The sequence below is a fragment of the Euphorbia lathyris genome, chromosome 3, assembly GCF_963576675.1.
Source record: "Euphorbia lathyris chromosome 3, ddEupLath1.1, whole genome shotgun sequence".
In the NCBI taxonomy this organism is placed as follows: Eukaryota; Viridiplantae; Streptophyta; class Magnoliopsida; order Malpighiales; family Euphorbiaceae; genus Euphorbia; species Euphorbia lathyris.
Genome location: NC_088912.1, coordinates 9423045 through 9448745, shown reverse-complemented (window position 1 = coordinate 9448745; position 25701 = coordinate 9423045). Strand labels below are relative to the sequence as shown.

Genomic DNA, 25701 nt, shown 5'->3' with positions numbered 1-25701 from the left:
GCATAACCATCAACCATGCTGCAAAAATGTAGCATGGTTTTACAGCTCCATTGGAGCTGCAAATAGTAAGGGTTCTCCATGTGTGGAGAACCCTTAGAGATGTCCTTAGTTCATTAGTTTCTTGATATGCTATCACACAAATGATCGATAGTAATAATCATGACAACCTCATTAATTGGTGGATTAAAAACATATGTGTTGTGCGGAATTAATGAAAGATAAAATAATAAACAATCGAAAAACACAGATTTACGTGGTTCACCAACGTTGTGTTGTCTAGTCCACGGGCAAAAGGAGAATAGTATTATTAGGAGGCGAAAATCAGATTATAATGATTAGGTTTACATAATGGGGTATTTATAATACCCAATCTAACCTAATCCCACTAGGAACACATGATCCCAATCCCACTAGGAACCCATGGTCCCAATCCAACTAGGAATTCGAAACCCAATACTACTCCGAATAGGAAACCCATGATTCAAGGCATTACGATAAATCTCCACCTTGACTTGAATCCTCCTGAAAACATAACAGATGCACCCATGACAGTGCCAGATGAACAGACTTCTCCCTCTGCCTCAGAGTCGCCCCCACAGAGCAAATAATAATCTCTGACGTTTAGCAAGTCCAAACAGTGTTGAAACTTGCTATGTGGAACAGGCTTGGTAAACATGTCAGCCGAATTGTCAGCAGTGCCTACCTTCTTCACCTTGACCCTCTTCTCACTTCTCAGAAAATGATACCTCACATCTATATGCTTGGTCCTCTCATGATGAACCTGATCCTTGGCTAAACAGATTGCACTCAAGCTGTCACAATACACTGTAGCTTGATCATGATGTAGACCAAGATCACTAACCAGTCCTTTAAGCCAAATCCCCTCCTTAGCAGCTTCAGTCAGTGCCATATACTCTGCTTCCATAGTAGACAAAGTCACTGTAGGCTGCAAAGTAGCTTTCCAACTGACAACTGAACTGCCAAGAGTGAAAACATAACCAGTCATAGATCTTCTACTGTCAACATCTCCAGCATAATCAGAGTCTGAAAAACCTGTCACCAAACACTCTGTATCACCTCCATAAATGAGACCAACGTCAGATGTACCTTTTAGGTACCAAAAGATCCTCTTCACAGCTTGCCAATGCTCCTTGCCAGGTTCACCCATAAACCTGCTAACAACACTAACAGACTGTGCAAGATCAGGTCTAGTGCAGACCATTGCATACATCAAGCTTCCTACTGCACTAGCATAGGGAACTCGAGACATGTACTCCTTCTCTTCAGCAGACTTAGGTGCAAAAGCAATAGACAGATGTGCACTTGTAGCACTAGGAGTATCTATGGGCTTTGCGGTAGACATGCCAAATCTTGACAAGATCTTCTGAATATAGCTCTTCTGTAATAGAAAAAGTTTCCTTTTGCTTCCGTCCCTGTAAATCTCTATTCCCAAAAAATTTCGAGCTGCACCCAAATCTTTCATCTCGAACTCTGCGCTGAGAAGACCCTTCAACTTCTGAATGTCGTGCTTCTTCCTTGTAGCTATCAACATGTCATCTACATACAACACCAGATAGATAAAAGACTCATCTTCCAATTTATTGTAATAGACACAACAATCATATGGGCTCCTGGTGTAGCCCAGCTGCATCATGTAGCTGTCAAACCTCTTATACCACTGCCTAGGAGACTGCTTAAGTCCATATAAGGACTTCTTCAACTTGCAAACATAATTCTCCTTCCCAGGAATCTGGAAACCATCTGGTTGGGTCATGTAGATCTCTTCCTCCAAATCTCCATGCAGAAAGGCTGTCTTTACATCAAGTTGCTCAAGCTCCAAATCCTGATGTGCAACTATAGCTAGCAACACTCTAATAGAGGTGTGTCTGACTACTGGTGAGAATATCTCATTATAATCCACTCCCTCTCTTTAATTGAAACCTCTAGCAACAACTCTAGCCTTATACTTGACTCCCTCTGCAGGTGATATCCCTTCCTTCATCTTGAGAACCCACTTGCAAGTAATAATCTTTCTCCCTGGAGGTGGTATGACTAAATCCCATGTTTGATTCTTATGAAGGGATTCCATCTCATCTCCCATAGCAGCAAGCCATTTCTCAGAATCGGTGCCTGAAACAGCTTCTTGGTAAGTTGATGGTTCACGAGTGTCCACCTCTTCAGCAACCTGTAGTGCATAGCCCACCATGTCCTCATGCCTCTTAGGTGGCCTAACTCCAACCCTCCTTGGTCGATCTTGAGCTAAGCTACGATGTGTAGCTTCAGATGGTTGAGAAACTGATGGTGTAGACTCTGGTAGCTCTATTTCTGCTTCTAACTCTTGTTCCTTCAAGCCACTCTCACTCTGTATGACCTGAAACTCCATCTGTTTATTAATGCTATCAGTTTCTATTGCAGTTGTAGGCTTCACAATGGGTCTAAGCACAGATTTTTCGTCAAAGACTACATTTCTGCTCAAAATGACCCTTTTCTCTGATGGAGACCAGATCCTGAAGCCTTTAACTCCATCTCCATAGCCTACGAACACTCCCTTCTTGGCTCTTGGCTCTAGCTTACCCTTATTAACATGATAGTAAACTGTGCACCCAAAAGCTTTCAAATTTGAGTAATCAGCAACCTTTCCTGACCATATTTCTGTAGGCGTCTTGAGTTGTATGCCGGTGTGTGGTCCGCGGTTAATTAGATAACATGCTGTGTTCACCGCTTCAGCCCAGAATCTTCTATCTAACCCAGCGTTAGAAAGCATGCACCTCACCCTCTCCAGTAATGTCTGGTTCATTCGTTCAGCTACACCATTCTGTTTCGGTGTATTCCTGACTGTGTGATGCCGAGCAATCCTTTCATCCTTACAGAACTGATCAAACTCAGACGAGCAGAATTCCAGACCATTATCAGTTCGCAACCTTTTTATCTTCTTTCCTGTTTGGTTTTCCACCAATGCTTTCCACTGCTTGAAATTCTTGAAAGCTTCACTTTTATGCTTCATCATGATGACCCAAGTCATCCTTGAATAATCATCAATCAGAGGCATAAAATATCCGTGACCTCCCAAAGACTCAACTCGAGATGGACCCCAACAATCAGAGTGGATGTAATCAAGTGTGTCTTTTGTTATGTGAATAGCTTTGGGAAACTTGATGCGATGTAGTTTCCCAAAGACACAGTGTTCACAAAGCTCCAGACTCTTAACCTTATGACCATCAAGAAGATCATCCTTTGATAGAATCTGCATCCCTCTTTCGCCCATATGACCAAGTCTCATATGCCATATCTTTGTCATATCCTCCTGGTCAATCTCTGACGATGCAGCATTAGCTGAACCTGTAATAGTGGAACCTTACAGGAAATACAAAGTACCATGCTTCACGCCTTTCAGAATCACATCAGAACCTTTATAGACATGTAGAAGTCCATCTTTTCCTGACCATCTGAGACCCCTGTTGTCTAACAGACTCAGAGATATCAGATTCTTCGTCATCAACGGAACATGCCTGACTTCGTTCAACGTGCAGGACTTACCATCATGTGTCCTCAACTTGATCGAGCCTATTCCAATTACTTTGCAGACATGACTATTAGCCATTGAAATGCTACCTCCATCTACCTGCTTATAAGTTGAAAACCACTCTCTCCTTGGACAAATATGATAAGATGCTCCTGAATCAAGAACCCACACATCAGAGTGATGAGTGTGTCCATCAGCAACTAGAGGAATATCGTTTTCAGAGCTGCTGTCGCCATCTGCTACAGCAGCAGAACCTAGTTGATTTTCTGATTTCTTATTCTTCTTTGGACAATCAGTTTTCCAATGTCCTTTCTCCTTACAGTAATTATAGGTGTCGTCTGGCTTGGGACCCTTTGAGAACGGCTTCTTAGACTTCTTCTTTCCACCATTTCCCTTTCCCTTACTGCCGCTGGCAAACAGTCCAGATGCCTGATTATCTGCACCTGTATTGCTCGCCTTATGGCGCAACTCCCTGCTATGAAGAGATGACATAACTTCTTCCAGAGTCACATAATCTTTACCAACAATAAATGATTGAACAAAATTCTCATATGAAAGCGGTAAAGACACCAACAGAATCAAAGCAGCATCTTCATCTTCAATTTTCACATCAATATTACGTAATTCTAGTAATAATGTGTTCAATTGATCTAAATGATCCCTGAGTTGCGTACCTTCCTGCATTCACAGGCCAAACAGACGTTGTTTCAGAAGAAGTTTGTTCGTTAGAGATTTCGTCATGTATAAGCTCTCTAACTTCATCCACAGACCGGCAGCAGTCTCTTCGTCTGAGACCTCAGTTATGATATCATCTGCGAGGCACAACATAATTGTTGAATGTGCCTTTTCTTCCAGAATCGTCATCTCAGCAGTGACTTCTCTCGTTGCCTTCTTCAACGGCGTCCACAGACCTTGTTGTTTTAACAAAACCCGCATCTTGATCTGCCATAGACTGAAACTATTTCTCCCAGTAAACTTTTCGATTTTCACGTTCAACGCAGACATCTTTCTCTCCAGAAAACAAAACCCCGATCGGAAACCGAAAGCTCTGATACCAGTTTGTTGTGCGGATTAATGAAAGATAAAATAATAAACAATCAAAAAACACAGATTTACGTGGTTCACCAACGTTGTGTTGGCTAGTCCACGGGCAAAAGGAGAATAGTATTATTAGGAGGTGAAAACCAGATTATAATGATTAGGTTTACATAATGGGGTATTTATAATACCCAATCTAACCTAATCCCACTAGGAACCCATGATCCCAATCCCACTAGGAACCCATGATCCCAATCCAATTAGGAATCCGAAACCCAATACTACTCCGAATAGGAAACCCATGATTCAAGGCATTACGACAATATGGTAGTTGTTAGACGAGGTGCCGCGGCCTAATCTCCCGGGCGGACCAAGGGGTGGACACCTCATGGCGATGTAAGCGGTGATTGGCGCCGAAAGTAACCAATCATGGAATCAAGCTGCTCGGCAGGACCGGAGCTCGGAGTATGGAAGAGTCGCCACCCACGAATAAGAAAATGAACACCGATCCCTTGCGGGAGACCGGTGAGGGTTCGAGAAACTTAGGTACGAGCCGAGAAGGGTAGCTCCTTTCCGGAGAAAGGCTACTAGGCACCCCGACATCGCCCGGTTATGAACCACCGGCCTCCTACTCAGCGTGTTAGGCGATAACGGACTAATCGCATATTTCTTTAAGTTTAAAATTCATTTGAAACCTCTTCTTTCTCATTTTGAAAACCGTTTTGAGCATATATTATTGAAAGCCATTTTGGTAAGGAATCACCCATTTACATCAGTTCAAAATACATAGGAGAGAGAGGGGGGAGAAGAAAGAATTGATTTGTTTACAATATGATTTATGCTTCGTATTACACACTAACTCTAAACTAAACTCACTTCCCAAAAATGAGTTCATTTACATGGTTCGTACCTTAATCACCGTTGGAACGATTTAGGTACGTTTCAAAACCCCGTTTAATGACGTTCACTCGAACCACCGTTGGAACGACTCGAGCGTTTGAAAACGTTGAGATAAAAACTTTTAACAAGAAAACGTGATTAAACATACAAGTCAATTTATTTTGTTCAAAAACCATTTAGTTAGGAAAACAATTCAAAAACTCTATTATTTACAATTAAAAGCAATTTTAATTACAAGGTTCGCTTAATCCATCGTTGGAACGAATTAAGGTTTTAACACGTGATGTTTTAGGAAATGATTTAAAGTGATAAGAAAATCTTTTTATTTACACCTTAAGAACATCTAGAAAAGCTTTAATTTAAACCAACAAATTAAACTCTCTTTTTGTGATTTATTTTCCCCTTTTTCACTCAATTAACCTTTAACATTATCATAATTACAACAATAAACCAACTAAACCAAAATTTACCCAACCAAATGCATTTGAAAGAATATACATATAAGTAGAAAAATAGAGTGAATATATATAGATATACATGTGTACATTAATAAGTAAAAATGGTGATGAAAATACTAATAAGTATAATAAATTTTTATTCTAATCAAAAGCACAAAAAATGAATAAGATTCATGAATAAGAAATTAGTATTTAATCCCTCCCAAGATAATGTATGATAAGTATGTATAGAAAATAATCCCAAATACTCCCAAAATAACCAATATGTATAATTTAAAACGAATTAAAGAGAAAATCCATAAATCTACATATAACCTTATTAAGTCAAATTAATGAAAAACAATATATAAATATGTTGATTAAATAGATACTATATAATTGAAAATGATTTGAATGTATATATTACATAACTATAAACATATATGTATAAAGGACCAAAAGTCTAAAAGTTGAGAAAAAGGGCCAAAACAGCATTTTTTTACATTTCAGCAGCTTTACCGACGGAAAATCCGTCGGTAAACAGCTTTTAGTGACAGAAAACGGAGAATTACAGAAACAGTCCACAACTTTCCAGATTTATTCAAAAGCTTTAGATTAGATCCATTCTATCGTTTTGGACCTCCGAGTTACCCAAATTGGATCATAGACTATAACGGAGAATCCTAAAACGATGTTTTATTTTAAAACGTTATTTTGAAATATTTTTCAAACTTATAATTACAACGTTTTTATTAATCCCGAACTACCTTTGAATCGGATCACGGTTCGTATTGGGATATTAAAACGTGGTTTTTATTTTAAAACAAAACCGAACGTTTATCTAATACGAGACGAAAATTAAATAAATACGAAAAATTAAATAAAACGTGATAAATAAATAAATAACTAAATAAATAAAATTATAACATAAAAATAAATAAATAAAGGAAATAAATTAAATAAAATAAAACGAGTCTAGTCCTCGGATAATACCTCAAGTTCGGTGTTGACAGTTGAAGTCGGTTGATTCCACGAATCGTGATTTTCCGGTGTTTTTTGTATTTTTGGTAAAATTTTAACTTTTAGGAAATTCGGAATTTTTAGGAAAAAAAATGTTTTTTCCCAAAAAAAGAACTTTCTCTCTCTAAAAAATGTCTTAGAGTGAGAAGGTCTCCAAAAATCCTCCTCTAAAATTGCATGGGGATCCGTGCCTTAAATAGGCAACGGGTCTCGGAAAGTTTTGGGCGACGCCCAACTAAGATTGGGCGTCGCCCAAAACAGGTTGGGCGAACGCCCAACATGGTTGGGCGAATGTCCAACTATCGTTGGGCGTTCGCCCGACGGCTGCCGGGCGTGCGCGCCCAGCGGCCGTCGGGCGTGCGCACGCGCTATCGGGCGTGCGCGCCCAACGGTCGTCGAGCGCGCGCCGCCGGACGTGCGCGCCCGGTAGACGTCGAGCGCACGTCCCGCGCTGCCGGGCGTGCGTCCCACTGTCGTCGGACACACGTCGGCTGCCGTTAGGCGCTCGCACCACGTCGTTGAGCGCTCGCGAGCCGTCCACTTGACGACCGTGATTTCCATTGACTTTTTCTTTCTTTCTTTTTCTTATTATATATTTTTCGTCTCTCTTTTTTTAAAATTTTTCCGAAACCAACCGCTTCGACCGCTTTGTTACAGATTTTCGTCACAGGTCCTCCGACTCGGTGTCTACAGTTGCCCCTACTTTCCTATTTTGACAGTGATGTGTGTGTTTTGAATACGTTTTTTTGCTAACGCAACACATGCAATGTAAAACATATAAAAGTAAGAGACACGTAAAGAGTAGGAGGAAGAATACATGATCTCCATGCCGCATGCTCCGGCCTTGTCTTCGATCTTCGCCTTGGTTGTCCCGTCCTTGCCTCTGAATCGACTGCAGACGAACGCTCCTTCCGGCGACCCTAGTCTCTAAATCGACCGCAGGTGTATAGCTCTATCTAGCGACCCTAGTCTAAATTGACCGCAGGTACAGTTGCTCTTTCTAGCTACCCTAGTCTCCAAATCAACCGCAGGTAAAATTGCTCTTTCCACCTACCCTAGTTTCTAAATCAACCGCAGGTAAAATTGCTCTTTCTAGCGACCCTAGTCTCTAAATCAACCGCACGTAAAATTGCTCTTTCTAGCTACCCTAGTTTCTAAATCAACCGCATGTAAAATTGCTCTTTCCAGCTACCCTAGTCTCTACATCAACCGCAGGTAAAATTGCTCTTTCTAGCTACCCTAGTCTTTATCTCGACCTCATGTAAAGTTGATTTTTCTAGCGACCCTAGTCTTTATCTCGACCGCAGGTAAAGTTGCTTTTTCTAGCGACCCTAGTCTTTATCTGGACCGCAGGTAAAGTTGCTTTTTCTAGCGACCCTAGTCTTTATCTCGACCGCAGGTACTCTTTCGTTTTGCATATCTCAAAATCCATCGTTCTACGCTAATCTCTACATCGATCGCAGGCGTTTTCTTGTATTGTAGATCTCCAAATCGAACATTCGACCCTAATCTATACATCGATCGCAGGTGTCCTTTCGTTTGTATATCTCCAAATCAACTGTTCGACCCTAATCTATACATCGATTGCGGGCGTCCTCTCGTTTTGCATATCTCTAAATCAACCGTTCAACCCTAATCTATACATCGATCGCGGGCATCCTCTCGTTTTGCATACCTCAAAATCCATCGTTCTACCCTAATCTCTACATCGATCGCAGGCGTTTTCTTGTATCGTAGATCTCCAAATCGAACATTCGACCCTAATCTATACATCGATCGCAGGCGTCCTTTCGTTTGCACATCTCCAAATCAACCGTTCGACCCTAATCTCTACATCGATTGCAGGCGTCCTTTGTTGATGATAGATGGGCTTTATCACTCGTCCGAGAGTTTTTGACCACAGTCGCTTTGATATTTGGGCTTTATCACTCGTCTGAGAGTTTTTTGACCGCAGTCGCTTTGATATTCGGGCTTTATCACTCGTTCGAGAGTTTGTGACCGCAGTCGCTTCTTTTTACCAGGATCGTCTATGTTTGACCGGAGTCGATGATGCCGTAGACCGAAGTCCATCGCAGGGCCTGTGCCTATTGATGATGCCATAGACCGCAGTCCGTAGCGGGGCCTGTGCCCATTGGTGATGCCGTAGACAGCAGTCCGTAGTGGGGCATGTGCCCATTGATGATGCCGTAGACCGCAGTCCGTAGCGGGGCCTGTGCCCATTGATGATGCCGTAGACCGCAGTCCGTAGCGGGGCCTGTGCCCATTGATGATGCCGTAGACCGCAGTCTGTAGCGGGGCCTGTGCCCATTGATAATGCCGCAGACCACAGTCCATAGCGGGGCCTGTGCCCATTGATCGAATTTTAATTTACCTATCGGAGCCTGCCTAAACTCACACGGATTTCTTGGAGCTATCCGCATATTTCTGCATGCGGCTTGACTTGAGTCACGCCCATCACCTGGTGAATATTTTTATGGTATGACCTAGTGTAGTGATATGTATGCACATGATTATGAATGAATATTTTTCTCTCTTTTTCTCTTCTTTTTTTTTATACATTGCTTCCCTCCTATTTTCTTTACAGGGAGACCTCCATTCTATTGACCGAAGATTACAGGAGAACATGGTGGTTGGGCAAGGGTAGTGGCTATTGGATGCTGACGCTCAGATCGGACGTCATTGTCGGGATAGGGAGGATGAGTGCTCCAGCTGGGAGGAGCGAGGCCGAGCAGCCGAGGAGAGGAGCCGTGTGGATATAGAAGCCCAGCGAGCTGCTGAGGGGAGTTTGCGGATTGCGGTGGAGAGCCGCCGAGTTGCCGAGGAGCGGGAACCTTACTTCAGAGGCTTTGATTCGTTTGAGGGCTTTTGGGACTTTGGGATTCCTTCTCATTGATAGTCCCGTCATTATTTCGGTTTACAACTTTATTAGTACTACCGTGATGTATGGCGGGTATATGTGAAAAAGATATTTGGGTAGGCTTTTTATTTGGTGGTGGGGAAAAGAAATGTATAACTCATGACTTACAATACCATGCATTCAGTCGATCATAATAATTCCAATCATTATCTTCAAATATATTCATGCCTTTATTTATTTACAAACAACAGAAATACTTAGCCGCTTATACATTATTTCTATAATTGCTCAAGATACAAGTACTGTTACCAGGACCCGCCTTTTTTTGGTTTTCAGATCCCAGCGATTTTTCAACTCTCCTTTTATTATCCCAGAATTTTTCAAATGAGTGCCCTTTCGGGTTTTCACCCATTGGGATGTCCCTTATTGTTGCATAGGCCGCCCTTTGCGGGTTTTCGACCTATTGAGAATTTTTCTTTCTCTTTTTTTTTACGAAAAGTATTTCTTAAGCCTATCTAGATTGGTAGGTTCGAAGAACTCCATGCCGTCCATAGTAGTTAACTTCACCGCTCCTTTGCTTAGTATCTTCTTCGTGAAGAACGGCCCTTCCCAGTTTGGCCTAAACTTGCCCCTCAGGTCGGTGTGCGTCACACGGATTTGTTTTAGCACCATATCCCCTTCTTTGATAGGGCTGGCCTTGACATTTTTGTTGAAGGCTCGGGCCATCCTTCGCTGATATAACTGCACATGGTAAAGGGCCTCCATCCTTTTCTCGTCCACCAATGCTACCTGTTCATACCGCTTCTTCACCCATTCCGTCTCGGGAATTTCCACTTCTACCGCGATTCTCAACGATCGCTTTTCAATCTCGATCGGCGGGACCGCTTCTGCCCCATACACTAAGGAGAATGGCGTTGCCCCAGTTGACGTCCTAACCATCGTGCGATAAGCCCATAACGCGAGTGGAAGCTGCTCGTGCCAATTCCGGTGCGATTCTACGTTCTTTACGAGAATCCTTTTAAGGTTCTTATTGGTGGCTTCCACCGCACCGTTACCTTGCGGGCGATATGGAGAAGACCTATGATGCTCGATACCGTATTCTTAGAGGAGACTTCTCACTTCCCCCTGAAACTGGACCCCATTATCCGTAATCACGTGGTGAGGCCCTCCGAACTTGGTGATTGGGTGCTTTTCAATGAACTTCCTCATCTGCTTAGATCCCAACTTACTAAATGATTCTGCCTCTACCCACTTGGTGAAGTAATCAATGGCAACCGCGATGAATTTGTGCCCATTGGATGCATTAGGCCTCACTTCTCCGATGATATCAATGCCCCAAGCTGTGAACGGCCAAACTGGTGCCAACACGTGCAGTTCCATAGCTGGCAGGTGATTATAATCGCCATGGATTTGACAATCGTGGCATTTTTTTGTATATTCATTGCAATCTCCTTCCATAGTGAGCCAATAGAAGCCTTGCCTTATGATCTTGCTAGCACTGCTCCTCCCTTGTGGGCTCCACAAATTCCCGAGTGCACTGACTCCATTGCTTCACGGCCTTCTCCCTCATCTAAACATCTCAATTATAAACCATCGGCGTGCCTTTTGTAAAGCAAATCGTTGTGGATGACGAACTGCTGGGCTAACCTTCTGATCACGGCTTGATCTTTAAGCTCTAATTCTGTCGGATAAGTTCCACTTTTCATGAAGTTCACGATGTCGAAATACCAAGGCTTCCCATCCACTCCTAACAACATTACATCTTCATAGCACGGTTTGTGGGACCTTTTTAGCACCAAAGGCTTTGAGGCAAGATTACGTGGATTATCCTACACCGACACCAAGGTGGCCAAAGCATCCGCTGTTTGGTTCTGTGCTCGGGGAGTGTGATAAAAGCGGCACTCGCTGAATCTCTGTGCCAACCCCTCCAGCTGGTCTAGGTATGGGCACAACCTTTCTTCCCTTACTTCCCAGTTTCCTTGTGCTTGTTTGATAATCAGCTTTGAGTCACCCCAGATTTCAACGTACGATGCTCCCAATGCTGCTAAAGACTCTAACCCGTAGACGCACGCTTCATACTCGGCCGTATTATTAGTGAGAGGGAACGATAACTTCTTTGCCAGTGGGATCCTTTCTCCTTCTGGCGAGATAAGTAACACTCCTACCCTTGTTCCACTTAAATTAACTGCGACGTCAAAGAACATTTTCCACGGTATAACCTTTATGGCGCTCAAATGCTCGTCAGGGAAATCATAGTTCGTCTCCTCTTCTTCCGCACTTAGGGGCTGATTGGCCAAAAATTCTGCTATGGCTCTCCCCTTGATAACCTTCCTCGTCACATATTCGATGTCGAATTCTGACAAGAGAAACAACCATCGGGTCAGCTTCCCTGTTAAGGATGGAGTTCGGTACAGATACTTTACGGGATCCATCCGGGAAATAATGATCACTTTGTAAGACTGAAAACAGTGCCGCAGCTTCTTCGTTAGCCATACTACTGCCACACACTTCTTTTCGATCATGTTATACTTAAGCTCGTATTCCGGGAACTTCTTACTCAGATAATACACCGCATGCTCCACACCGGTGTCCCCTTCCTAGGCCAACATTGCTCCAATGGATCGCTCCTCGATTGCTACATATAGGAGAAGTGGTTTTCCGAGTTTAGGCGGTCTCAAAACCGGTGGATTAGTCAAATAGGTCCGGACGCTTTCCAATGCTTATTGGCACTTGTCATTCCAAACTGTTGGTTGATCTTTCCGTAGTAGCTTAAAGATTGGTTCGCAGATTGCGCCGAGTCGTGCTATGAACTGACAGATATACTGAACCTGCCCCGGGAACTCTCTCACTTCTTTCTCATTTTTTGGTGCCGGCATTTCCTGTATGGCTTTCACTTTATCGGGATCCACTTCTATCCCCTTGTTACTGATCACATAGCCTAAGATCTTCCCCGATGAAACGCCAAAGAAGCACTTCTTCGGGTTCAACCTTAGCTTGAATTCTGCAATTCGGGCCAAAAACTTCTCAAGTGCAGCGAAATGCCCCTCTCTCGTCTCCGACTTGACCATCATATCATCCACATAAACTTCTACCTCTTTGTGTATCATATCATGGAACAGTGCCGTAGCCATTCGTTGATAAGTTGCCCCGGCATTCTTTAAACCAAACGGCATTACCCCATAGCAATATGTTCCCCACTCAGTTGTGAACGAGGTCTTTGCCTTGTGCTTTTCTGCCATCTGAACTTGCATGTAGCCCATGAAGCCGTCCACATTCATATGCAAGACGCTTGAAGATGCGCTGTCAATCAATACGTCGATGTGAGGCAGCGCAAACTCATCTTTGGGGCAAGCCTTGTCAAGATCTCTATAATCAACGCACATTCTCACTTTACCGTCTTTCTTCGCGATTGGCACTACATTCGCGACCCACGGAGGATAGTCGATTACTTCGATGAAACCTGCTTCCAACCGTTTCTTCACTTCCTCTCGGATCTTATCTGCCCATACCGGTCTCATGCGTCGGAGTTTCTGTTTCACAGGCTTAGCATCGGGGTATGTCGGAATACGGTGAGTTACGATTGATTGATCAATTCCTAGCATGTCTTCGTATGTCCAAGAAAACACTATTTCGTAATTTTTTAATTATTCTCTCAAATTCTTTCCTCTCTTCAGTAGTTAATTCTTGAGCAATTTGTATAAGTTTAGGATTTTCATCCGTGCCAAGATTGAAAGTTGACATTTCTATTGTATTGATTTCAAATGTAGGCATGTTATATGAATGAGAATGCATGTGATGCGAACCCACGAGGAACAGTGCCTCGAAAACCCGACAACTAGATTTGATCCCTAGGAAAGCTAACGAATCAGGGTCGGACAGAAAAGAACCCTTACAAAACTAGGTTGTAAAGACCCAATTCTAGTCTCCAACAATTAAGGATTTAATCCCGAACTGTTCAAAGTAGTACTCCAAAGAACACAAGAGAAACCACTCACAAACTCTTTAGAGTAATATTTTTATTGATGAAAAAAACTGTCTTACAAACATAAATCAAACCTATATATAGAGGATTACAACCGTGTCAAATTCAGAGTATTGACTTAATATTCAAAATCAACTACCCATACATATGAATTGATAAGGTTTGTTTGCTGCCCACTACATTTGACTTGATAAAATATAAATCTATTGCATACAAACAAAAGATACATTAATTGTTCTTTATTTGTGTTATTTTCTTATCAATTATTTCTTGCCATGCTTGTATCAGATGGGTTTTGAGCTTGTCCAATTCACATTAATTTCTTTTCCCATAAATCCAAACCACTAAAATTCATATAGTAATTTTTGAAATAATTTCACCGCTCGATTCGTTTAGTCCGTGTTTGGTTTCTTTGATATACCCACTTTCCGAGTAACCCGAGAGGTATGAAAAAGTTATAGCTTCTTGAATTCCACCTGTGTCAATTTGGTCCGACATATCTAACATTTGCACCACATATGTTTGGAGCTCCTCTTCAAACTGCTTAGCACGTGCTTGAGTAACAGGTCCATCCGGTAGACGTATTCGCTCCATATGAGAATCCGGATTTTCAACCCGGGTTATATCATTCCCTCCCTCCTCAGAAGGATTCGACCTCGAATCAGAATCTGCATCATAAAAAGATAAATCATTAACATTAAAAGTAGCAGATACATTATACTCACCAGGTAAATCAATTTTGTAAGCGTTGTCATTAACACGCTCCAAAACTCGAAAAGGACCATCGCCTCGGGGTTGAAGCTTATTTTTACGAAGGCCTGGAAATCTCTCTTTTCGAAAATGCACCCACACTAAATCACCAGGTGCAAACACAACCCGTTTACGATGTTGGTTTACTTTAGAAGTAACCCGTCTATTTTTTTCTTCAATGTGCTTGCGAACCTTCTCATGAATTGATTGCACTAATTCTGCTTTCTTAACGCCATCTGTACTAGACCTGGCATCCATAGGTAAAGGTAGTAAATCCATAGGAGTAAGAGGATTAAGACCATAAACAACTTCAAATGGTGAAAACAAAGTAGATGAGTGAATACTGCGATTATATGCAAATTCTACCATAGGTAAACACTCTTCCCAATTCTTAAGATTTTTCCCAACCACAGTACGCAAAATTTGACCAAGAGTTCGATTAACGACCTCGGTTTGTCCATCCGTTTGAGGATGACAAGCAGTAGAATACAAAAGCTTAGTACCCAATCGACTCCACAAAACACGCCAAAAATGACTTAAAAATTTAGCATCTCGGTCGGATACTATAGTTTTTGGTATTCCATGCAACTTTACGACCTCTCGAAAGAAAAGGTCTGCAACGTTGGTAGCATCATCGGTTTTATTGCATGAAATGAAATGTGCCATTTTGCTAAACCTATCAACCACAACAAAAATGGAATCACGGCCTTTCTTTGTCCTAGGTAACCCAACAATAAAGTCCATAGAAATATCTACCCAGGGTTCCGTAGGCACGGGTAACGGGGTATAGAGACCTTGGGACAAAACCTTAGACTTAGCCTTTTTACAAGCAATGCACCTAGAACAAAGTCTGTTGACATCCCTACGCATCTTTGGCCAAAAGAAATGTTCATGCAAAATATCTAAAGTCTTACGAACCCCAAAATGTCCCATCAGTCCACCATCGTGGGCTTCTCGGACAAGCAATTCTCGATATGAACATTGTGGCACACATAGTCTATTTTCTCAGAATAAAAAGCCATCAAGTAAATAGAATTTGTCCATCGCAGACTTACCGCATGCAAGGTACATATCACCAAAATCAATATCACCTTTATACAACTCCTTAAGATGTGTAAATCCCAAGAGCTTAGTATTCAAGGAACTTAAAAGAATATACCTGCGCGATAGTGCATCAGCCACCACATTTTCTTTACCTTGCTTGTATTGAATAGTATATGGAAAAGTCTCAATGAACTCCATCCACCGGGCATGTCGTCTATTCAACTTACCTTGTCCCTTGAGGTGTTTTAGGGACTCATGATCAGAATGAATAACAAACTCCTTAGGCCAGAGGTAATGCTGCCATGTTTCCAACGCCCTCACTAGAGCGTATAACTCTTTGTCATAGGTGGGGTAATTAAGTGAAGCCCCACTCAACTTCTCACTGAAGAAGGCAATTGGTCGTTTATCCTGCATCAAAACAGCACCAATACCTATGCCAGAGGCATCACATTCAATCTCAAATGCTTTCTCAAAGTTAGGTAATGCAAGTACAGGGGCAGAACATAATTTATCCTTCAAAATATTAAAAGCATTCTCTTGTTCTATTCCCCATGAAAATCCTACTGTCTTTTTAATCACCTCAGTGAGGGGAGCAGCTAAAGTGCTAAAGTCCCTCACAAATCGTCTGTAGAATGATGCTAAACCATGAAAGCTTCGCACCTCAGACACACTACTAGGTGTAGGCCAATCGCGGATTGCCTTAACCTTTTCCTCATCTATTTTAATTCCTTTAGCAGACACAATATAACCAAGGAAAATAATTTGGTCTGTGCAAAAGGAACATTTAGACAAGTTAGCATAGAATTGTTCTTTTCTAAGCACATCAAAGACACTCCTTAAGTGACCTAAATGCTCTTCTAAAGACCTACTATATACCAATATGTCATCAAAGTAGACCACCACAAACTTGCCTATAAATGCACGCAACACATGATTCATTAAGCACATAAAAGTTGATGGTGCATTGGTAAGACCAAAAGGCATAACGAGCCATTCATACAATCCATGTTTAGTTTTAAATGCGGTTTTCCATTCATCCCCTTCTTTCATCCTAATCTGATGGTATCCACTTTTCAAATCTATTTTACTAAACACAATAGATCCATGTAATTCATCCAACATATCATCTAACCTAGGAATAGGGTGATGATATTTTACCGTAATGTTGTTGACGGCTCGACAATCAACACACATTCTCCAACTTCCGTCTTTTTTTGGAACAAGAAGCATAGGTACGGCACATGGGCTCATCGACTCCCTCACGTACCCTTTAGCAAGTAACTCCTCTACTTGACGTTGTAACTCCTTCGTTTCCTCAGGATTACACCGATATGCTGGACGGTTAGGAATGACTGCCCCAGGTACTAGGTCGATCTGATGTTCGATGCCCCGAATAGGTGGTAATCCTTCAGGCAATTCCTCGGGCATGACATCTTGATATTCCTACAAAAGAGAAATACAAGAACTAGGCAGGACATTATCAGCTTGACTTACATATGTTTCTCTATAAACAAGTAATAAGACAGGCTTATTTACAGAAAGAGCATACTTAACCTCGCTGGACCTCGCAAAGAAATTAGCCTTACCCCGCCCCACACTGTTATTCTCTCTTGACTCTCCTTTTGCATGTGGCCCCTCTCCTTTTGTAATTTCAGAATTATTTTTACCTCGGCTCTCTCGCTCTTTGGCCACATCATTATCTAGTCTCTCATTTTTTTTTTGAATTTTGCTTTTCTCTTACCAAATCCTCATTTTCATCACTCTTCTCACCATGCTTTTCTCTCGACTCTCGGTTATCATCAGATGGTACATGAGTTTTATTAGAAACAGACCCACTATGATTTCTAAGCTTGATTTGGTCTTCATAGACCTCTGTAGGCGTTAAGGGAGCTAAAACAATTTTTTTACCACCATGTTCAAAACTATAACAGTTCTTTCTCCCTAAATGCATAGCATCTCTATCAAACTGCCATGGTCTACCCAACAAAATATGACCAGCCTGCATGGGTACTACATCACACAGTATTTCATCTTTGTATTGTCCAATTTTGAGGGACACTAAGACTTGTCTATTTACTTTAATCTCCCCACAATCATTTAACCATTGCAATTTATAAGGGCGTGGGTGCTTTATGACTGGTAACCCTAGCTTCTCTACTAAGGTGGTACTAGCTACATTAGCACAACTACCACTATCAATAATCACACTACATACCTTGCCTTGCACGAGACATCGAGTGTGGAAGATGTTTTCCCGTTGTATCTTGTCCTCGGCAATCTTCATTTGAGAATTCAATAGTCGCAGGACGACTAACGACTCCCCTCGTTCGGCTCTAGTGAAGCATTCCGCCTCCTCAGAGTCTTCGTCTTCTTCTTCGGCCTCATCACAGTCACTTTCAGTGTCAGTGACTACTTCTCCGCCCCTCATGATCATGGCTCGTCTATTTGTGCATTCAGATGCTATGTGACCGAATCCCAAACATTTGAAACACTGAAGTTTGCTTGGTCTCGGTTTCTCTTCTCCCTTCTGCTTATTTTTATCAACCGAGTCTGACTTGTGCTTGGCATTGTCAAACTTTGAAGGAAATCTGCTTCCTTTCTCTTGGTTACCCCACTTGTTCTTCCAATTAGAGTTAGAAGATAAAGAACCTCATGTGTAGGATTTGTCATACTTTCTCTCCTTGAGTTGTCGTTTCACTATCTTTGCTGCATGTACCATGTCTTCCACGTCTACACAATGTTGCAATTCGACAATATTAGCTATGTCCCGATTAAGACCAGCTAAAAACCGAGACTTAGTAGCTCTTCGATCTTCGACGACATCGGCTCTCAACATTGCTATCTCCATCTCCTTGAAATATGCCTCTACACTCTTTGAACCTTGTTGAAGGACTTGCAATTTTCTATATAAACCTTCATAGTAGTCATTAGGGACAAACCGCTTTCTCATAACAGTCTTCATTTCATCCCATGTGTCAACTTGCGGCTCTCTACATCTGGTTCTCGTGGTGACAAGTTGATCCCACCAGACTAATGCATAATATGTGAACTCAATTACTGCTGCTCTCACCTTCTTCTCCTCTGAATAATTGTGACAGTCGAATATGAGTTCAATTTTTTTCTCCCATTCTAGGTAAGATTCAGGATCGCTTTTACCATTGAACGGGGGAATTATTAGTTTCACATTTCCAAGACCCCTGTCGTCTCTAGCATTATCATCCCGCTGTCTATTCCGTCTTTCTTCATTATCACGCCGGTTTTCTCCACCAACTCGATTTGCTTCTAGAGCAACTTGATAATTCTCCTCCATGATGTCCATACGTTCCATCAAGCGATTTAACATGGTTAATACTTGATCTTCCGCCATTATTATACAAAAAGAAAGCAGTAAAAAAAATGAGGATAATAAGAATAATGAAACAAATTTAAACAAAACTCACAATTCACTCGGTGTTTCACTCAATTTTTTTTTTGGCTATTCTCTCTTATATGCTCACCACTCTGTGCCTTTTACTGCTCGATTTCTCTTATAATGTTCTTTAAAGAACTCAGTGGAACAAATTCAGTTTTAAAAACTCAACAGTCAAAAACCAAAATTTAATCGTACAACCTAAGAAGCAAAAACGTTAAACAATGAACGGAACGCAGTTAAGCAAATCGATGACCAAAATATAATATTGACGAGTTGGAAATTTAATAGATAAGAGAAAAAAAATATGAATATTTCAAAAATTGAGGCTATATATATATATATATATATATATATATATATATATATATATATATTTGAATTATGAACTCTCAATTTTTTTTGTGAGTTCATACACTCCCTTTCTTTTTCCTTTTCTTTCTTCCTCTTTTGCACTCCCGATTTTGATTTTTTTTTTTTTACTTAAAATGAGACAAACGGAAATTTAATAGTAGTGGACAGATTTGACTATCAAACATAAAAGAGGACTGGGAAAAGTCACGTGGATGTTCAGGATATTTTTTTTAACAAAACTCAAGAAAATACTAATTAAAGTACTTAGAAATAATATTAAACTAATGATTCAAAATTCTGGAATAAACAGAAATCCTAATTTTTTTGAGATTTTGACAGAAAATAATAATAATAATAATAATAATACTAATAATAATAAAATTACAGATAATTAAAACCTGAAAAGTTAGAGTTCGGCTCTGATACCAAACTGATGCGAACCCACGAGGAACAGTGCCTCGAAAACCCGACAACTAGATTTGATCCCTATGAAAGCTAACGAATCAGGGTCGGACAGAAAAGAACCCTTACAAAACTAGGTTGTAAAGACCCAATTCCAGTCTCCAACAATTAAGGATTTAATCCCGAACTGTTCAAAGTAGTGCTCCAAAGAACACAAGAGAAACCACTCACAAACTCTTTAGAGTAATATTTTTATTGATGAAAAAAAACTGTCTTACAAACATAAATCAAACCTATATATAGAGGATTACAACCGTGTCAAATTCAGAGTATTGACTTAATATTCAAAATCAACTACCCATACATATGAATTGATAAGGTTTGTTTGCTGCCCACTACATTTGACTTGATAAAATATAAATCTATTGCATACAAACAAAAGATACATTAATTGTTCTTTGTTTGTGTTATTTTCTTATCAATTATTTCTTGCCATGCTTGTATCAGATGGGTTTTGAGCTTGTCCAATTCACATTAATTTCTTTTCCCATAAATCCAAACCACTAAAATTCATATAGTAATTTTTGAAATAATTTCACCGCTCGATTCGTTTAGTCCGTGTTTGGTTTCTTTGATATACCCGCTTTCCGAGTAACCCGAGAGGTATGAAAAAGTTATAGCTTCTTGAATTCCACCTGTGTCAATTTGGTCCGACATATCTAACATTTGCACCACATATGTTTGGAGCTCCTCTTCAAACTGCTTAGCACGTGCTCGAGTAACAGGTCCATCCGGTAGACGTATTCGCTCCATATGAGAATCCGGATTTTCAACCCGGGTTATATCAGCATGGAATGATCAGAATCAACATCAAGCAAGTAAGCAAAATCAGAATTCATTTCATTGATAGTATTAGTGAGTACATCATCAGATTCAAACAAAGCGGTAATCTAGTTGTCATCAACAGGGTTCTCAGGTTTCTCATAAGTCTTGGAGGTATTGGGCTCATCCGCCGCTCCCACAGTGGCCTCAATAGTGATCACCTGCTCCTCGGCATTAAGATCTAACATCATGATCTCCTCGAGGAAACAACTTGCTTTTCCTTTGCCCCAGTCGGTAACATCATTGAAGATCTCAAAACCTGGCAGAATCTTTCCTTCGATGCTAGCAGCCATTTCCAGCTCATCATCAGACTCATCCCAGATGTTGATCGGAACTCTCAGATTGATACCCTCCTCGTCGGAGGAACTTCCCCAATTATCCACGACCATCAGATCTATTACGTGAGGGACGTTCGGATTTACGTAGGAAGGGTCCGACGATCCATACCGGGCCCAGCCTATCAGTTCTTCATAGTCCCTGAGGAACACTCCATTCATTCTTCTAGCGACGAGTGGAATAGCACCCCTTCGGATACACATGAGTTGCTCCTGATCGCTCAAGGTGACCCGACATGAGGCATACTTGAACCTCCATCTCCTAGCATAATCCACGAATGCTTTCTCGGGAAATTGCTTGATCCTTTCTAAATCTTCCAACGAACCAGTCCATGGGATGTACATCTCATATCTCTGCACGAAAGCCTCCATGAGGGACCCCCAGTCCCCTTTTGCCTTTGCCAAGAGCATTTGGTGCCACATCAAAGCTTCTCCTACGAGTGTCTTTGGAAAATGCTGAACCAACTCACTTCGATAGAGTCCTGCGTCAAACATGTAGGCACGGAAACAGTTTATGTGGTCGATGGGGTTCTCACGTCCTTTGTACCTAGCCATGGTTAACACCGCCTCAGGTGTCTCCTCATCGAGTAACATCGGCACTTCCTCTGGGTATCCCCCTGCGGTGTACTTCTTGATGAATCTCTTAGTCATTTCAGCCCAATTCACCTTAACGTTCATCGGAAGAGACATATACCACACTAGTGACTCTCCCGCCAACGAGTTGCAAAACAGACTCGTGATTTCATCCTCTTTGAAGCCCAAAGGACCCATAACGGATAGGTAAAAATGCAAGTGCTCCATGGGGTCCTTGCCTTCATTATACTTGCTGACAGTCGGAAACGGACGTTTGATAGGCCCAATTTGCATCGCGCTATGTTCCCCCACCTGTGTTTGGGCTTTTCGATACTTCACCAAAAACAAGCTTGACATCAATGACCAATCATGCTTAGTCGAGTCAGGTAGCGATTGAAACCACTTCAAAGGTTCGCCCACCGGCGAGAGATATAACCATGGAGCGACTTCTTCCACTTTGTATGGCTCCCCAAACATAGCGCACACATACCCATACAAATGAGCTTCGGGGTCTTCTACCCAACTAAATAGTTTAGACATAGGCATGATCCTCCGAGATGATACTTCCTCGGTTTTATTAGTTTTAGTTCCATCATCCATCACTTCTTCCGTTGGCTCTTCCTCCAAAATAGACACGTATAAACCATTTCCCACATTACTTTTCTCATTGGAGTCCAACAGCTCCTCCTTAAACTCGCAGAATGACTCTATCACAAAGCTCTCTTCCAACCCAGATCCAATTGCGCTCACCCTATGACTAGGTGATGGATTGCACCTAAGGGGAGGGTTTGCTGACGATGGGTCGACTATTTTCTTTTTCTCAATCAGATCCTGGATCTCATGCTTTAGCCTCTCACAATTTTCAATGGTGTGCCCGTAGTTACTATGGAACTCGCAATACCCCCTGGTTATCATCCGTGGTGTGGGTCCTGTCTTGTTCTTGGGAGTAAGGGCTTTCAGCAACTCCCTTTTCTGCAATCGTTCGAAAACTTTCGCATAGGTCAGATCAAATTGGGCGAACTGCCTTTTCCCGATAGCGTTAAGTTCAAGCACTTTCACTGCGGTAGGTTTTATATTAGTACTTGGCCCTCCGGCACTATACCCCGACTTCGTCCATTTAGTACACGCTCTTTTTGGCTCTGCATACCCCTCAACTGTCAAAGCATAGCCATATATCTGATTAAAATCGGTGAAAGGTATGCACCGCAACTCATTCTTAACATACGGCAAAGTGTTGCTGATTACCACCCGGATCTGATCCTGCTCTGATGGCTTTGTTTCATAACTGCTGCCTTAGCTCTCCACCTACTCACAAAGTCGGACAAAGACTCCCCAGCCTGCTGCTTGGTGCTCTCTAGCCCCCTCAAAGTAACCTCAAACATAGTGTTGAAGCTATATTGGGTGATGAATACCTTCGCTAGTTCTTTCCAATCTCTCTTCGTTCCTAGTGGCAATGCATGAAACCACATGAGGGCAACTCCTTCCAGATAGGCGCTGAACAACCCTAGGATTTGTTCCTCCGTCAGAATTATGTGTTTCATTGCTGCCACATATTGGTTCATATGGGCGGTAGGATCCCCAGTTCCATCGAACTTCTTCATGTTCGGGAGCTGGAATTTCAAAGGCAAAGCAGTCGCCGATAAGCAGTTCTTCAAGTTATAAAAATCCTGACATCCAGAGCCTACCCCGCATAGATCATGCACTTCCTGAGTGATGTGCTGCTTCCCTTCCTCTTCCCTTTATTTTCTCTTTCCCAAACTGCTTGTTATGCAATCCTGATAGTTATTTCCAAAACGGGGACCCGTGCTCACAATGCTCTTAGCTGGTTTACTGCCACTCTTGTTACTCTTAATTGCAAGCTCGTCCAGCTAGACTAAAATTACGGTTAACTGATCGTTGAGGTTGTTTACCACTCTTTCTAACCCTGATATTCTCTCATCTGGCGTAGACATACTGACCGAAGACTGAGCTGATTCGGACATTACAACTGCTGATTCGGAACTGACGATCCGTGACTGATCAAACTGCCTGACTAGCCGATTACTCTGGCGGAACCACAACCGCTTAATGATGAAGTCTGCGCGAACGGTCATCCATTGGCATGTATGCATGATTTTATATGCATGATTCGTGGTGAGTGCGTTTATTTATTTACGGATATATAAGATAAGAATAACAAACGTTAGTCTAATTACACGTATCACAACATCTCCCTTCCACCCTTATTCCTCCACACACTCGATGGTCCAAGTCTCTTTCCTAGGATTTTGGTTTGGGGCTCACATTGCGGTCCAGGGGACGCGTGATGCCATCGATTATTGCGGAAAAGTAAATCATCCATCAGACAATACAGTTCGTTTTTGACGTATCAGCGTTCAGTGACTAAGATATCGACCAAGTTGGATTGTTCTTTCGGGATAACTCGTCTTTTGTCATTTTGCGAGATGCATTAGTTCGGGTTTTGACTCCCTTTGAGTGCATCTCGGTTTTTTAGATGTGGTACGAGTTATTCTTTCAGTCCAATCGTTCGTTATTGACAATGACTCGTTCCCTTTTATTCGCGTGGGTTCGTGTCTTGATTTTTGGATTACGACGGGATCTTTTGGATCTATCGAGAGACGTAACCACGTGTTCATTCAGTGATGAAAGCACTTTTTATTTTAAGGAACGGACTCATCGCGTAACGTGTTTGTTTTTAGCGTTAAGAATCCGTTTGCTCGTTTTGGCTACGTAAAAAGACGGCGAGTCTTATTTGAGCGCACGGTAATCTTTCGGCTAACAACAACTCTTTATTCCTTCCAATCTACGGGATATATCACCTTAGCGTGGTTATAGAAAATCAACGTTTCGTTTAATCGCATGCTTATTCGAAGCAGGGATATTACCGTCCTTCTCACTTTGGCACGAACTGAACAAACACGCAGATCGGGCTATATTTCTTGTAGTTTTGGTAACGGTCGAAATGATCGAGCCATTAGTCAAATCCACAGTCTCGTCCATATGGCGCAATTATGCGGTTTGGTTTAATTCGGCTTCGTCATTTTTAAGCGGTGTATTTCTCTTAAGAACGACACAAGGCATAACGTAAGAGCTCGTCTTTTATTCGGAAGGGACGGGCCACGTTTGCGAAATTCTTTACGTTACAACGGGGTCATTCAAAACAGAAATGTTCTTTGTTTTCGTTCTGTCATAATCTCGTTTTATCCCAACTTATTTAAAGAATGTGAATAACGGCTACCGTTAATATAGTCTTTTGAATCGAGATATAACTATCCTTAATATCAAACCGATTTGAACTAATATGTGCTTACGTCACAACGCATTTCCTGAACATGTGCCTTCTTCGGGACACGGAAAGGGACCAGGCGGGTCGCACAAGTTCATTCATACGAGATGACTAAGTCGTCTTTAGTTCGAATCGTTTCGATGTTTTGGGGTAGTTTGTACATCGGTTTAAGAGTATATATTAACGTATCGTTTCATTTTCATTACATATTTTAGGATTAGACACGTATCATGGCAATTTGAAAACACGAACTGATTCATTTATCACATCAAAAATGGTAACGGGTAATCCTATGGCAACTTCTAAGGCTACTATATGCTGACACGGCTGAGCGCGGGACCTCACAAGACCGCACAAATTCGCCCCTAACGAATGGATGGGGACCCTTTGGCGCCTTACTGTAAGGGGGAACTTACACTAGCCTCTTTCGAGCGACGAATGGACTCTCGCTAGAAGTTTCGCGGAAATTACCCAAAAGGTTTGCAATAATGCTTATGAATGCATACGAAAAGAAATAATATGATCCGTCCACGTTAAGGGCTTAATACACGCCTTCCGGAATCAAATTTCTCGCTTCCCCAGCAGAGTCGCCACTTGTTAGACGAGGTGCCGCGGCCTAATCTCCCGGGCGGACCAGGGGGTGGACACCTCATGGCGATGTAAGCGGTGATTGGCGCCGAAAGCAACCAATCATGGAATCAAGCTGCTCGGCAGGACCGGAGCTCGGAGTATGGAAGAGTCGCCATCCACGAATGGGAAAATGAACACTGATCCCTTGCGGGAGACCGGTGAGGGTTCGGAAAACTTAGGTACGAGCCGAGAAGGCTAGCTCCTTTCCGAAGAAAGGCTACTAGGCACCCCGACATCGCCCGGTTATGAACCACCGGCCTCCTACTCAGCGTGTTAGGC

General features: G+C 42.0%; 1 pseudogene; it reads right to left on the bottom strand.

Moving 5' to 3' along the window:
* Positions 1-481: 481 nt before the first annotated feature.
* Positions 482-18738, bottom strand: LOC136222521 (uncharacterized; annotated as a pseudogene).
* Positions 18739-25701: the final 6963 nt, after the last annotated feature.